The 17,614-nt window shown below is 42.5% G+C and overlaps 1 pseudogene; it reads left to right on the top strand.

The window, feature by feature from the left end:
• The first annotated feature begins 1,256 nt into the window (after positions 1-1,256).
• LOC136885142 (5S ribosomal RNA) lies at positions 1,257-1,375 on the top strand (annotated as a pseudogene).
• The last annotated feature ends 16,239 nt before the right edge of the window (positions 1,376-17,614 follow it).

The following is a 17,614-nucleotide window of genomic DNA, read 5'->3' as shown; positions in this document are numbered from 1 at the left end:
ACAGGTAAGGGAGCGGTGACCAGAGGTGAAACCTCGTACTGCCAGAAATTCAGTCCACCTGGTCGAAGCACATTTTCAAGAGGAGTAGCCTCCGTGCTCGACGTAGGGTGTATTCTGGAGCTGGACACCGGGGCAAGTGGGCAAGTGAGCAGGCAGGGAGCTCCTATTTATAGTACACTCGATGGTCAGGCACGCGCACTGGGGGCTGCACGTCGAAGCTAGCAGAATGATACACAGGCGCGCGTGCAGCTGGCTGTCGGAGCGAGACGGGAGCGCCGGACATACAACAGGTTAGCTATTCGGGTCCAGGGCTGATAGGAAAGGTGTTTTAGTATCTCTTGGAATTCTCAATGTTTTTTCACTACGCTTGAATGTGTCGTGCTATGTTACCTGTTGAGGTCCAGAGCTAACACCAAAGAAAGCCGGGTATTATGTCTGTGAATTCTGAATATCTTTGTCCAGTTACTGGCTATCCCTGGACCAACAACAAGAATAATGAACAAGGTGTGGCTATGTCGTATTGAATTTTACACGTCGTTATTTCGAGAATCAGTTAAGAAAACTACTGTCCTGGAAAATGTAAAGTATAGACACCCGAGTTAATATGCTGATAAAACCTTTATCCTTGGTCCCACATAGAAGCAAGCTAACGTTTAGTTATGTGAAGTAGAAATCTGTATCGAACCCAGATAAAATTTTAATGTCGGTATTTTTTTTTCAACGGAGCGCTCACTTTGAAAATTCATAAACTTAAAAGTATTGATCTGATGGTTACCAAACTTTTAAACGTCGTAAAGTAAGTTAATCAGTATACTAAGATTTTGTTTCATTTGATGTTTGTGAAAAAAGTTTGTTGTAAATTTTGTGGAAAAGACATTTTCCTATTCCTGGGTGATCATAGTCGTAAAAATGATCGGCTTATTATGAAGCTCATGAGAATGTCAGGCTAAAATTACTATTTACCCGCATGCAATTGTTGACTTTATATTGATATATATTTGATTGATTGGTTGTGTGAGAAGAAAGCAGCCTACCGGACGGCGAGAACAATGACTGCACTTGGACCTGGAAACGCTAGAGACGTTGCCGGGTTGAACATCAATTTGGTGTTCCCTTCTGTACAGTAAGTGGATGTTTGTTTGAACGATAGAATTACGTAGTATATCACGTATTTCGCCGTGAAGGAACTCTTTCCTTTCCTTACTGGTTAATGCATCAGTGCACTTCGCAGAATTATTTGGAAACGTACTTACTATGCAAACGGCCGTACCATGTTTAATACACCGGTACTCGTCCGATCACCGCAGTTAAGCAACATTGGGCGTGGTCAGTACTTAGATGGGTGACCGCTTGCGAACACCACATGCCGTTGACTCAATTCCCTGCCGGCGCCGTCGTGTAGGGGTAACGTGCCTGACTCTTACCTCGAGGCTCCGGGTTCGATTCCCGACCAGGGATTTTTTCATTGACCTGAGGGCTGGTTCACCGAACTCGATAGCTTCAGTCGTTTAATTGCGGCCAGTATCCAGTATTCGGGAAAGAGTGAGTTCGAACCCACTGTCGGCAGCCTTGAAGGTGGTTTTCCGTGGTTTCCCACTTTCACACCAGGCAAATGCTGGGGCTGTACCTTAATTAAGGCCACGGCCGCTTTCTTCCCACTCCTAGGCCTTTCCTATCCCATCGTCGCTATAAGACTTATCTGTGTCGGTGCGACTTAAAGCAATTAGCAAAAAAAGAGGGCTGATTCGAGGTCCACTCAGCCTACGTGATTAGAACTGAGGAGCTATCTGACGGTGAGATAGCGGCCCAGGTCTAGGAAACCAAGAATAACGGTCGAGAGGATTCGTCATGCTGACCACACGACACCTCGTAATCTGCAGGCCTTCGGGCTGAGCAGCGGTCGCTTGGTAGGCCAAGGCTCTTCAAGGGCTGTAGTGCCATGGGGTTTTGGGTTTACTTACCTTCTTTAAAATGTATCATTTCTAGTTGAACAACGAGAATCGCAAGCAAAATGAAAGATACTGCGCGAATCTCCACTGCTCTGTTCTGAAAGTAATGTAAAGGTTGCGTGTTTATCATTCATCGTTGGCTTTTCCCCGGAAGGAAAAATTTAAGCCCCTACAGTGTGCGTCAAAACATTCTTTACACTTTGTCAGGCTCCGTAACTGTACAGTGAGCGTGTTGGTTTTCGGATGTACCTCTCTCTTGCCTCAAATGCAACAAGGAGCAACGTTTTAATCACATGTATTGTTGCCATCACTTTCGAGCGGATCTACCCCATTTTTGTGAATTTTGCATAGAGTAAGTCCGGGAGAGAAGGCGCACCGGGAAAGATGGCGCAGGGTAGGCTAGTGCAGCATTCATCCGCCAGATCGCACGTCCACTGCTTCCCGTGTGTACAGTGCGTAGGTGAGAACTAAAGCCATTTGTTGGATGTCACATGGTGCAAGTGATTTCGCTTGAAAACATGGATATTTCTGGCATGTAGGTCTTCTCTAGCTTCAAAGTTTTGCTAATGCATGATATAAAAGCCCTCTGACTGGGTTGTTCAAGCTAAATTAACTTTGCATTGCCACAGACGGGTGACTAGGTTAGTCAACCATTACGCTGGTGTGATATACGCCATGTCGTGCCAACACAGTTCCTGGAGCTGGGGCGCGCCGTCTCTCTCGAAACGTTGGGTGAGATGGCGCACTAAATTCTTTGAATTTCCATTTGTGACTGAATGTGTTTTCATTCTTTGATCAGTTCGTTAATAATATATACAGGGTGGAGCGAAATTCGCGCACTCGGGCGTCGCAGCGCGACTCCTCACTGCCAGCAATAAAAAAATGTCTCTCACAAAAGTTCGTCCTGCGAGTATATCAGGCAGAAAAAGGACGTTGAAGAGTGGCAATCTGGCAACACTGTAACCACGTATACGATAAGTACCTCTGTCAGCAATTATTACCCGTGTTGTACAGGTGGTGCCGTGGATAGAGTTTTGCGTTGGCATGCAGGAGGTCGAGGGTTCAATCCTAGGTTGAGGCGCAATTTTTTATTTGCTAATTTCCATCGGACATTACATACTGTAATACAGTAAGACACCGTACCTTAGGTCACATGTATCCTACATTCACAACATTTTGTAACGGTGAACACAACAAATACTTTGCTAGGCCTACTGGTAACGTAAGCCCTAACGAAATGTAATAGACCTGAACGAGGGAAGAATAATAGGTGCTACTAATCTATGAGATCATTGGAGGATAGTACAAAGAAAATAGGTTTCACATCTAGTTTATAAGTGGTGCGAATAAATTCACGCCCACGACGTGGAAAGGGCGTCTTTCAAAGCTGAAAACAATTGTTCGTCCATTTATAGGATCGTAGTATGTAAGTGCAAATGGTTTCTAGAGGATGCGCTGCAATCGCTGTTGACGTTTAAGTTGCCAGATACCATACCACCTGGACTACATTTATGAAATAATAAACATACGCTTCAACCCAGGATCGACCCCTCGACCTCCTGAATGCTAACCCAAAACTGTATCCACTGCACCAACAGTACAGCACAAAGAATATGTGCGGACAGAGGTAGTTACCCTACATGTGGTTACAGTGTTGCCAGATTTCCACTCTTCAACGCCCTTTTTCTGCCGGATATACTCGAAGGACGAACTTTTGTGAGAGACATTTTTTTATTGCTGGCATGTGAGGAGTCGCGTTGCGACGCCAGAGTGCGCGAATTTCGCTTCACCCTGTATATATATAACCGATATATATTTTGATTAATTCTCTGTTAAATTATACTAATTTTGTGATAAATGACTTTAATGCTATACAACTAAACTTAAGAATATTTCCAACAAAAGATAAATCTCATTGAATATAAAGAACAAAGAGCAAAGGAAAGTTGCAACCACTGCCACAACGGGAAAGAGCAGGAAAGCAGAAATACCGCATTAAGAAGAAACAGCTAAAATGATTCAAGATGGGCAAAATAATGCAATATCTGATTATTGCAACATGTGTGGAAGAACTATTATTTGACCAAAAAAAGAAGAATCATTGGATTAAGTGCACGGACTGCAAGCAAGTGGCTTCATGAATCGTATTGAGTGTTTAGGAATTTGTGTAATGATTGTGGACGAGAGAGAGAGTAAAGTAGAAAATATACAAAAAGGACTGAGGGGTTAATCTTCAAGGTTAAATAATTAATCGATTCATGAATGACCAATGAATAACAGGCAAGTGAATGTAAATAAGATAAATAAATATATTAAAGTTGTAATAAAAGTTGACTTCAAAATTACTTCCCTCCCTAGCATATCAGTACATAACACCATCTCACCCGGACACTAGGGGAGAGATGGCTCAAGTGACACACCCCCAAACAAAATAGCTCTTTCAATAATCTACTTATATTAAGACCATCTCCTTAATAAGGCAGTGAGGAGAGACACAAGCATAAACATAAGTTAGTCGAAATCTTGGCGAAGACTTGCTGCACGATCAGTATATAATCCGCGCCATCTCCCCCCTACTTCCTCTATATCCCTCTCTTGGACCAAACCCTTAAATTATCACTGACCTAACGCAAATTTCTTTGGCATGTTCAGTCGATAGCGTCACTTGTGTTCGTTTATTCTGGTGCCAACATTCCGCTTGGTAGTTCTTATATCCTTTCTCGGAAATATTACTTTTTTAAATCGCCTGTCTTTAAACCATTACCACAATTTACATGGTAAGCCAAGACGGAAACCCTCATTACAAATATTACCGAAAATTACCTTACGTAATGATAGAGTGTGACTGTGGGGTTATATAATATAAATCGATGTTGCGTGGATGATGTATCATAAATAAAAGGGGGCGCGCAATCCTCTCGGGTATTATATAATATTATTATATTGGAAGCGAGCATGCAAACATCTTGTCATGAAAGAAAATTTCATTATACGCAAACTTGGTCTGCCCTGTGCCAGATTTATTATAATAAAGTAATGTCTGTTGCGTAGCCACTGAATTTGAAAAAAATATGTTGACCTGAAACGCTCAGCAGAGGAGAGACAAATATGGTTGCAGCGACAAGGCCTTGCCTTTAGGATACAAATGAATCCGTACCAATTACCAGACCGTATAATACCATATCTTGTATTTCAATTTACCACTTAGAACTGGAATTTTTCAGTGATATTTTCAAACTCTCAGGTGACTGTCCATTAGCAGCTAGAGATATCATCACAGTACCTTTTCAATTGTGTATATCCATTATGCATAAATGCCTTTGCTGGCGAGATGTAGTGTTTGCAGTACACTTTGTCTTCTAGTATGGGCTAGAATAAATTTGTTACTTTCATTCTCCTGTCTTAGTGTCACCTTGGCTTTAACAATATGAAGGTGACCGAGATATGAGTGATGCTAGTAATACCATTCCTTATGCAGCCAGTCCCTGCTATGAATGGTGTGAAATTATCACTCATAGGGTCAGCTGGTGCATGCATTTTAGTGGGCTTGGCAAACGTATATGTAATAGCAACTACTGGTTCAGTGAGGAAAGCAACGGGAAACTACCTCACTCCTCATTTCCCTAGTATGCCTCTTCAGTGATGCCTGGGCCATCTATGACAGCTGATGGCAGAGCTGTTGAGTATCCTACCAGCGGAAGCGCTGACGAACTGAACATACATACATCACACCATACGAGCCATGTACAAGCTTGACAAAGAAAGGGTTATAGCTTCAGAGAAAGCTTTGAGGGAACTGGAAAATAAGTCTCTAGAGGAGTGAAGAAAATTAAAGAAAACGATCAGAACGATCCATATGACCCAAGTTATGGTTCCGGAATGCAATGAAACATTGACAGCAGTTTCCCGTAAGTTAACTTTTTGAAAGATTTAATGTACCATTTCTCGGAAACTACCTTCATGAACTTCCTGAAACTTTTAAAGCCTTGAAATTATGTTTCTATGAGTATTCCAACACAGGGATATACCATTATACCTCGTAGTGTGTGAATTATTGAATGTACAGCAGCTCCAAAAGTACAAAAAGGTTTTGGAGTGTTAAAAAATTAATTTTGCCGAAAAAACGGCACTTTTGACTATCCCTGTGTTAAAGAATTACAAAACCACCATAGGTACACCTTATTTATTTTCAGACATGTATCTTAATTAGTTGCTGATAAAAGATGTAATGAAATTTGAAAAAAATGCTTGGGAAAATACACCCTACCGGAGCCCCTTTTATGATAGAAAGAGTTTAAAATTTCAACATCTTTGAACACCTTTTGGCATAATCCTAGTGATACACGGGTACCCGTTCACTCTAAACCTGTTTCTCTTATTACCCGGATACTCGACCTTTACAATTCTGCAATTTATAATTTTATGTCAATGTTGACGAATAAAGACCCCTTATTTAGAAATATTGACAATAAAAGTTGTTCTAAAATATATGTACGTGATTCAGTCGTTGATAACTATGTAGAGATTTTTGCAATTGAATCGATCGATTCACAAAAGAAGCTATACTTACCCAGCCAGTACCATTCTGATATTTAAGGTTGATTTGTGTGTAGTTTGGCAGTCATTTAAGAAATGGCATATGTCACCATTCACCGTTACTTCCCTGTGCAAGGACAATCATTTAGTACCTGTGATAGAGATTTTGCTATCATTAAAATATATGTAAAAAAAGTAATCGAATTCATGTCGCAAATCTATCTTGTGAAAGCATTTTACTGGCACTTAAACGACAAGAGAAGTTCACTATAATTATAAAGAGACTAGTGATATTCTGAAATTTACTTCATGGAGGACGAAATTTTATAAGAGGTGAGGACTATCGGGGGAGTGCCTACCAACGTGAAAATTCGTTTCCAGCCAGCATAACCCATGCTCTTCCTTTACTCTGCCAAAGATCCAGGAACCGTACGGACAAAACGGTTCATCAACGACCTTATTAAACACACCTTCCGTTTGGAACTAGACAGCAACGTCTAGCTTCCTAACGAACTAGCCTACGAAGATCCAATTGCTATTGACGGGAACAAGAATGACCTAAAATATCTAGAAGTGAAAATTTAGTGGAAGTACAAAGAGTTTTTCTGTTTCGAAGGCTACTAGGCTGACCATTCTTCAACGAGCCAGATTTTTCAGTAAACTGCCTGGCGTACGAAAGGGAGATCACTCTACTAAAGATCGGAGTTTGCACTAAGGTGGGATAAAGGCTAAGAGAAAGTTGAAGAAGATGGAAAATTCAAGTAGTAGAATATGATTTGTAACTTATTAGTAGAGAAGGAGAAATTAATAATAATTATTTGCTTTACGTTCCATCTACTACTTTTACGTTTTTCGGAGACGCCGAGGTGCCGGAATTTAGTCCCTCGGGAGTTATTTTACGAGGCAGTAAATCTACCAACACGGGGCTGACGTATTTGCCCACTTTCAAATATCACCGAACTGAGCCAGGATCAAAAATTCTAAGCTGAGGTCAGACGGCTGGCGCCTGAACCGTCTGAGTCCGATGAAGGAGAAATTATTCCCTTATTTCTTCAAAGTCGTTATTTGGAGTTACTGGAGCAATTCATCTTGTGAATAAAGATTTATTAATTTTCAGTTACAATTGATAAATACAAAGCCTTAGTTTAAATCATTATATGAAAATAATTAGGTTCTTAATTGGCCTAGACACAACGCCAATAATGCTTCGTCTTATCTTATTTTCTCTTTTCGTTACGCTGTTAATACATTCTTAGTACTTGTATTCATCGACACGATACGCAAACGTATTCGCCTCAGTTGACGTTATGAAGTTCCATTGGTGATTACATGTAAAATTTAGTTTGTTTAGAGAAAGTAATGCATCCACATAAGATGAAGAGCAGTAATCTAGTAGTACATTTAGATATTTATTGATTTTCTCCTATAATGTACCGCATGGTTCAACATCAGATGAAGCATTTAAAAGATGATTACTTGCTAAACAATGTAAAAAGGCTGCTAGTATAGGAATGGGAGACTGTTGGGATAAAGAGATTCTGAACGAAAATAAGATGATAAGTAACGGTTATAGTGAAGTATATTGAGAAGCAGATGAATATGGTGGAATATAAGACTAAAAGAACATTATCGGAATTCTGTGAAATTTTCCAAAATATGTCAATAAGGAAAGAAAGGCTTTCAAACAGAGAAGTAAGAGGTAAGGTGTGGTGGCTAATGGGGATATACAAAAATAAGGGTCAGAGAAAGAGAGAAACAACGAAAATCATTGCTTATTTTGAAGAGAACTAATGGAAGAGGCCCTTCTAGTGAGACTACGTGTAGGAATTGGCGCACGTAGAATTAAATACTTGGATAGTGAATATAAGTAAAAAATTGAAAGAGAGAAAGAATCCTATGCAGTTGTTAAATTATTAAGCAAAGAGTGGATTACACCGCGGAAAAGAGCAGCATTTTGTTGTATTTTATTAAAATATGTGGCAAGAGGAAATGAAAAATATAAAAATCATTAGGTTAAGTATAATACATAGTAGGGTCATTAAGTTCGTAGACTGGCCGTCTAGTGTCTCTGTGGTCTACTACATGGGAGAGTTTGCACCACAGATGTTACAGTAACAGTTCTTCACTATTCCCAGCAAGAGGCAATTGTGTGCACACAGTATAAGCGGAACTACGATCCCTGTTATGAAAGGTAGTTGAATGTCAGCAACAGAACTTGAGAATGTCGTAGTTTGAGCACTGGACAAATTTCAAGTTTTGTCAATAATTAACACAAACGCGCTAGCGAAACGTTTGAAATGATCAAGTGAAAATAGTCCTGATCACCACGTCAGAAAAATACGTGAAAGACGGGTTAAAAGACCGTGTGATCCTTGAACTGTTAGCGCCAGTCCTCTAGCATACTGACTTTAGTACTTACACAGGTGTACACTGGATTGCCTGCACTGCAGGCGCCAGTCCAAGACGTAATTGAACATAAGTGTACGCCGTGTTGCCTACACTATAGGCGCCTGTCAACAAACTTATTGACTGTAATAATAGCCAAATAATTGTAATTTATTGCATATATCGAACGAATGGATTGCAATAAATTAATACTCTCTCCCCTGTTTAAGTCGATCCGGAACTAGGGGATGGGAGTATTCTATTCTATTCTATTCTATTGATTGTTTGGACTCGTTCTTATTTGTCATTAACATATCGAGGCCCTAGAACTCCTCTCCAAATCTTCCGTTCCATGTACTCTAAAATTTCTATCAATCTTCTGTTTGTTAGGTCCAATGTTTCAGCAGTGTACAATCCTTAATCACAGCTATATAATGTCTTAGTTTTGTTTTCAATAATCATATAAGAAGTTTTCCATTGTTTATTCAACAGCTCTCGTAGTCACGCGTTCTCTTCTGAAGTATTTCCATGTCACTGTTACCGGTAGAACATAACGAAGCATTTATCCATGGCATGTACATACTTAATGAGGAATTGTTTACTTCAAGAGAAGGTACATCGTGTCTTCTAAGAGCTCCCTTTAGATTTATTTTCTCTCGCAAGGCACTTTAACAGCGCGCAGACACGCCAGGCAATCCATACAAGAGGCATGATGGAGAAAGTAGCATTTATTGGATCGCTGTTACCCGAAGCTTAAAGGCACCTTCGATATTATCTTGCTTCCAGACGTTAAATTCTTCCGTTATTTATAATCTACTTTCTTGGTATTGAAAGTAAACGCAAGAAAAATGGTCTTAAGTGATCGGTACAGGCAGTGTACAAGGGTTTTCCTTTACTTTCTTCCCGGTTGTTCTAATTTCATTGAAACACCGTTCGAAGAAAAGGAACAGCTGGTGTAGCAAAATGCTGTTAAAATGACAGTCTTGCAGCCAAGAAATACTTGCACACGATATGTGACTTTTTAAGTGGTTTAATGACATTCTAACTAGAATTAGGTTTTCAATAACGATAGGAAAGGAAAGGGTTAGGAATCAGAACGGATGTCGTAGCCTTCATTTAGGCACAGCATTGCCTGGAGTGAAAATTGGAAACCACGGGAAATCCTCTTCAGGTCTGAGATAATGGAATTTCATCCTACCATCTCGAGAATTAAAGCTCACAGCCACACAGGCCATACAACCTGTTCGTTAAGAATTAATATTAATAATATTATTATTTAAAAGTGCTCAGACACGGCAGGTAATCCGCAAATTCAAATAACTGGGAACACCTTTCATTGAGGACTCGTCGTGAAAATGAAAATGAAAACCCACAACCTGTTTCCAGTCATTCGACCGAGTCAGCAATGGATTGAATGAAGCCCCAATCTAGCTCCAAGGATAGGAACTTTGCCGGCTGCCGAAGCCTGCCCCACTCCTCTGTCACAATGATTAATAAGTGACAGATGACATTTTATTGGAGAGTGTTGCTGGAATGAAAGACGACAGGGAAAACCGGAGTACCCGGAGAAAAAACTGTCTCGCCTCAGCGTTGTCCAGAACAAATCTCACACGGAGTGACCACGGAACCAGCGGTGAGAAGCCGCCTGAGCCACGGAGGATTCAGGGCTCATCATGCGAAGCGGAAATCAACGCCAAAGTTTAGGAAGGAAACCGATATTTCTACTGCTCTGGTCCAAAAGTCTCTCGAACCAATTCAAGATTCGGCTGTTGATCCAGCCCGTTGACTATATGGACGTGAGACATGGAGTATCCGAAAGCAGGACTTTCATAAACTCCTCGATTTATTGCGAGAAAACTTTTAAGAAAGATCTTAGGTCCGGTGTTGAATACGGGTGAAAGGAGGATCAGCTACAGTCGTGAGCTAGAGGAAGTGTAGCAAGATGCCAACATAGCAGGGACCATCAGGCAGTAGTGCTGGACATGTGGTTAGGATGAATGATCACTAAAAGCCACGGAACTTCCTGGATTTCATCCCCACAGGAAGGAGATCCCAGGGTAGGCCAAGGAGAAGGTGGAGTGATCGCTTACATGAGGACCTGCGACAACTTAACAGAATAACAGAGTTTCTCATATGAACGCCCCATTATTGTTCTTTGTTGTCTTAAAACCTATTTCTTCTGGGCGTTGACCCGTATAGATCTTTTCCCCTACCATTATTGTTAATACTTTGTTAAATACACAAGTATAGCAGAGTCGTTCATCCTCATTCATTCCTAACGAGCAATCAAGCAATTGAAATGGCGTTTGCTGACAGGCATCTTATGTGACAGGAACCAAACCAAACCCTACGGCACTTTACGCCCTTGAAAGGGCCTTGGCCTACCAAGCGACCTATGCTCAGCCCGAAGGCCTGCAAATTACGAGGGGCCACGTGGTCAGCACGACGCATCCTCTCAGCCGCTATTCTGGGCTTTCGAGATCGGGGCTGCCATCGCACCATCAAATAGCTCTTCAATTCTACTCATGTGAGCTGAGTGGACCTCGAAACAGCCCTCAGGTCGAGAGAAAATCCCTCACCTGGCCGGGAATCGAACCCGGGGCCTCCGAGCGAGAGGCAGGCACGCTACCCCTACGCCACGGGGCCAGACCTGTGTGACAGGAGCATGCCTATAAAGCTCAAAGGCAAGATTTACTAGACTGTTTTTAGACCTGCCTTCACTTACGGCTCCTATTATTGAACAAGGCAAAAGAAGCATGATCAGCAAATACACTGACTGACAGAGCAAATGCAACACCAAGAAGGAGTGGTTCGAAAGGGATAAAAGTTGGGGAAAAAACAGAGACGGCACGGATGAATAATTGATGTTTATTTCAAACCGATATGCAGGTTACACAATGCGCACGGCATCGACTCAGTAGGATGTAGGACCACCGCGAGCGGCGATGCATGCAGAAACACGTCGAGGTACAGAGTCAATAAGAGTGCGGATGGTGTCCTGAGGGATGGTTCTCCATTCTCTGTCAACCATTTGCCACAGTTGGTCGTCCGTACGAGGCTGGGGCAGAGTTTGCAAACGGCGTCCAATGAGATCCCACACGTGTTCGATTGGTGAGAGATCCGGAGAGTACGCTGGCCACGGAAGCATCTGTACACCTCGTAGAGCCTGTTGGGAGATGCGAGCAGTGTGTGGGCGGGCATTATCCTGCTGAAACAGAGCATTGGGCAGCCCCTGAAGGTACGGGAGTGCCACCGGCCGCAGCACATGCTGCATGTAGCGGTGGGCATTTAACGTGCCTTGAATACGCACTAGAGGTGACGTGGAATCATACGCAATAGCGCCCCAAACCATGATGCCGCGTTGTCTAGCGGTAGGGAGCTCCACAGTTACTGCCGGATTTGACCTTTCTCCACGCCGACGCCACACTCGTCTGCGGTGACTATCACTGACAGAACAGAAGCGTGACTCATCGGAGAACACGACGTTCCGCCATTCCCTCATCCAAGTCGCTCTAGCCCGGCACCATGCCAGGCGTGCACGTCTATGCTGTGGAGTCAATGGTAGTCTTCTGAGCGGACGCCGGGAGTGCAGGCCTCCTTCAGCCAATCGACGGGAAATTGTTCTGGTCGATATTGGAACAGCCAGGGTGTCTTGCACATGCTGAAGAATGGCGGTTGACGTGGCGTGCGGGGCTGCCACCGCTTGGCGGCGGATGCGCCGATCCTCGCGTGCTGACGTCACTCGGGCTGCGCCTGGACCCCTCGCACGTGCCACATGTCCCTGCGCCAACCATCTTCGCCACAGGCGCTGCACCGTGGACACATCCCTATGGGTATCGGCTGCGATTTGACGAAGCGACCAACCTGCCCTTCTCAGCCCGATCACCATACCCCTCGTAAAGTCGTCTGTCTGCTGGAAATGCCTCCGTTGACGGCGGCCTGGCATTCTTAGCTATACACGTGTCCTGTGGCACACGACAACACGTTCTACAATGACTGTCGGCTGAGAAATCACGGTACGAAGTGGGCCATTCGCCAACGCCGTGTCCCATTTATCGTTCGCTACGTGCGCAGCACAGCGGCGCATTTCACATCATGAGCATACCTCAGTGACGTCAGTCTACCCTGCAATTGGCATAAAGTTCTGACCACTCCTTCTTGGTGTTGCATTTGCTCTGTCAGTCAGTGTACATGTAACGGAAATTCGGATGCTGCGATGGTCAACGGGTGTCACCCTCTTGGACCGAGGATCATTTAATACGGTCCATATCAGTGAGAAATTGGAGGAACAACAGTTGCGCTGGTACGGGCACGTACAACGTCGAGATGGAGATCATCCCGTTAAGACAGCTATTGCAATCGAGGAACCAAGAACAGGACGCGGACGTCTGAGAGCAACGGCATTCCAGTGGCGGAGACATATAACCGCAGGGAGGACTCTCTAAGAACCAGAAGAGCCGACTCTGACTGATACTTGGTAGTCAAGGGTTGTAAATTTCATTTTTGGTTCCGTATTGAAATTAGATTACATATAATTTCACAAAAATTGTTTATTCCACCTATTCAGTATTTTATATTATTTGCAATGCATATACTTATATTACAATGAGTCACTAACGACTAGTTTCAACCCTACTTTTAGGTCATCATCAGCCTTAATTAAGTACTGTACACATTTCCTGTCGAATGTTCTAAAACATTACCTCCCTAAAAAGTAATAAAACTAGTAATACAAGCTATATGTACAGTGCAATAACAATCGTTGTGATATGTGGTTACATTGAGCCGAGCGCTGTGATACTGAAATGTAACATAAATATTAAAATATTTCGTGACAAAAATTCATTACATTAAAAGTATACATTTTCGTCAAAATGTCTGAGTACAAATGTACAAATATTGCCCTTAATTTCTGTGAATTGTAGTTCAATTGTACTTTGCATCAATTTTACGACGGTGCTTGAAACATTACATGAACATTAAAATATTTTAATTAAATTTGTGTCACGAAATATAAATTATATGTAATACTGTCCGGCTCCATGGCTAAACGGTTAGCGTACTGGCCTTTGGTCACTGGGGTCCCGGGTTCGATTCCCGGCAGGGTCGGGAATTTTAACCATAATTGGTTAATTCCCCTGCCACAGGGACTGGGTGTATGTGTCGTCTTCGTCATCATTTCATCCTCATTACGACGCGCAGGTTGCCTACGGGTGTCAAATGAAAAGATCTGCACCTGGCGAGCCGAAGTTCGCGGACACCTCCCGGCACTAAAATGCAAACGTTGACATTGTCATATTGTAGTATTGGTTTTCCGTGGTTTCCCATTTTCACACCAGGCAAATGCTGGGGCTGTACCTTAATTAAGGCCACGGCCGCTTCCTTCCAACTCCTAGGCCTTTCCTATCCCATCGTCGCCATAAGACCTATCTGTGTCGGTGCAACGTAAAGCCCCTAGCAAAAAAAAATTGTAGTGTCCATTGTGGGCACACAGACGGCCAGGAAAGAAGAAGAGCAATCAAGCGATTCGGACAAGCAGGAATACAAAAGTCTATTTCATATAAAAACCTTATTTGGCTATCAATTCTTCACGGCGATATTGAGGAAATTAGAACGTTTACACATTTGAAATTGCCACCAGATACAGGTTACTGCCTCTCCTTTACAAGAAAAATGTAATGAATCTCTCACATTCACTACTTTTGAACCATTTAAAAGCGTTTCCTTCAGCGAAGGGATTGTATAATCTTCGCCAAGTTGGTGTGCATAGCTCCATTAGGGGGGCGCGTAAGGAGATAGTAGAGGCTGCCTGGCCGAGGCGGTAAAGGCGTGCTCGGTTCGAATCCCCGTCAGGAAGTCGTACAATTTAAGAAACGAGATTTCCACTTCCAGAGGTGCTAGAATAACTTTCCGGTTAGTCTGGTGTTGGCCATTTTGTACAAATATCCGAGAAATGAAGACCTCCTCTTCTCCTGGTCTCTGAAATTTTCTCCACGTTTTTTAGACTTCACTGTTGTTCCAAATTTTCCAGCCGGTTTCAGTCTGGATTGGGCCCAAGATTTTACGTAGTATTCTTCCTCTTAGGATCTCCAGCTTCTCCAATTTGTAATTCATCGAGAGGCATTTGCTGGCATACTGGCATTCTGTTTATATATTCCAGTGTTGTAATGCCTTATTCTGGCATTCAATGAGATGCTTTTCTTGTTGTAGATGTTTTTAGTTAATCTACAAGCTATCTCCATTTTTCAAATACGATCGTCACCTGAAACTCCTCAAGGTCATATCAAGGTCATTTCAAGCTCCTCAATGTCAAGCCAAGGTCATCTGAAGTCCCCAAAGGTCATGTCAAGGTCATCAGAATTTCCTCAAGGTCATACCAAGGTCATGTGAAGCGCCTCAAGATCATGCCAAGGTCATCTGGAGCCCCTCAAGGTCACATCAAGGTGATCTGAAAACTCACATGAAGGTCATCTGAACCTCCTCAAGGTCCCCCTGTTGGTGGAGGTGGTAGAATAACACCCACGGTATCCCCTGCCTGTCGTAAGAGGCGACTAAAAGGGGCCTCAGGGACTCTGAACGTTGGAGCGTGGGTTAGCGACCACGGGGACCTCAGCTGAGTCCTGGCATTGCTTCCACTTACTTGTGCCAGGCTCCTCACTTTCATCTATCCTATCCGACCTCCCTTGGGCAACTCTTGTTCTTTTCAGACCCCGACGGTATTACGTATGGAGCTCTAAGGAGTCTTTCATTTTCATGCCTTTCGTGGACCTTGTCTTCCTTTGGCCGATACCTTCATTTTTCGAAGTGTCGGAACCCTTCCACTTTTCTCTCTGATCAGTGTTATACAGATGATGGTTGCCTAGTTTTATTTCCTCTTAAAACAATAATCACCACCACCTCCTCAAGGTCATATCAAGGTCATTTCAATCTCCTCAAGGTCATACAAAGGTCATCTGAAGCTCCTTGTTGATTCCTTGTTCCAAAGATATTTCAAGATCTATTTGGTTAACCTTTTGCCATCCATTCTGCATAAATATTCAAAAAATGTCATTCGCTTCTTCCGCACTGGTTATGTTTCCTATGTCCCGGTATATCACATCATTACTTCTTGATTTCGAGAGTGGTAGAGTGGTGGCCTCCGCATCCCAAGAAAGCGGGTTCAAACCCGGCAGAGGTAGTCGGATTTTTGAGGGGAGGAAAAAAGTCCATTCGACACTCCATGTCGTACGATGTCGGCATGTAAAAGATCTCTGGTGACACATTTGGTGTTTACTAGACAAAATTCAGTAAATCTCAGCCGTAGGCGCCCAAGAGAGTTCCGGTTTACTCGGTCTGCCATCTAGTGGACCTAGAATAAAACGGAACTTCGAAATTGACGAGCAGACAGCCAGATGGCGTCAAATTGAAATATCCGCACACGGTTGCTGAGGCCATACAATTATTATTATTATTATTATTATTATTATTATTATTATTATTATTATTATTATTATTATTATTCCAGAGTTCTGTAGTTCTTAGCGGACCGAGTATTTTCCGTACCAATTTTATTTCCAGTACTAATTTATTCAGCTTGTAATACAGCACTAGACATTCACTCGCGTCTAGGCATTTGACTTCCGTGTAGTATTTTGAGGTTTTTAGATAAATACATTTTGTTGTAGATATTCCTAGTTATACCGTATGCCCTTTCCATCTTGTGTATTCTTTCTTCTATATGGAATTTTCAAAACCATTTTCTTCAACTGAAAATGAAAATCCACAGCCTGTTTCCAGTCATTCGACTGGGTCGGGAATGGAATGAATGCAGCCCCATCTAGCGGCGAAGATAGGAATTGTACCGGCTGCCGAAGCCTGTCACACACCTCTGGGGAAATGACTAATAAATTACAGATAAAATGAAATTATATCGGAGAGTGTTGCTGGAATGAAATGTCACGGAGAAAACCGGAGTACCCGGAGAAAAACCTGTCCTGCCTCCACTTTGTCCAGCACAATTATCACATGGAGTGACCGGGATTTGAACCACGGAACCCAGCGGTGAGAGGCCGGCGTGCTGCTCCCTGAGCCACGGAGGATCTTTTCTTGAATTTCTTCTCCTAAATATTTGAATTTCTTTATCTTCTTTGTTATTAGATTATTATAAAATAAAATGCAGGAGTAAAACCCTCCAGCAGAGTCGATAAATAACAAGTATATTCCAATGGAAGTGCAGTTGAGAGAATTTAATAACCTTTCCCTTCCTTTGTCAACAGTCAAATGAAGCCCACGTGTGACTGCTGGTTGCTAGGGACTACAGCGTTGAAACGGGGAAACTTTCCATAACATGACGTCACGTCTCTGTGGAGACAAACAAGGATAATATGAACTAGATCCTTTTTTTTAAATTTATTTTGTTTGCTTCTCAGACGTGTGTCCTGACATTATTTTCCTTTCGAAATCGCACTCATTCATTCATTGATCGTTCAGAAGACTAGGTCACCTCAGAGAAGGGAAACACCTTCATCATTATTTGATCTTCTTTTAGTAAGCGTCACACCAGAAATAATTGATATTGGATTTGTATTTCAATTTGAAATGTCAGGGTGTGTCTCGCTGTCTTGTAAGGCAGATGAATTGTAAATGCGTCAATACTTCCACGTAATTCTACTCCGAACAACTTTATTAACGTTCCCACTCTGTCTCTCAAACATTTTCTTCTTCTGTTTCTTCCCCTCATGTAGAAAGCCAAGAATAATGGCCGA

The sequence above is a fragment of the Anabrus simplex genome, chromosome 13 (genome assembly GCF_040414725.1).
Source record: "Anabrus simplex isolate iqAnaSimp1 chromosome 13, ASM4041472v1, whole genome shotgun sequence".
Lineage (NCBI taxonomy): Eukaryota > Metazoa > Arthropoda > Insecta > Orthoptera > Tettigoniidae > Anabrus > Anabrus simplex.
Note: the sequence above shows the minus strand (reverse complement) of the source record. Positions and strands in the feature narration are given on the sequence as shown.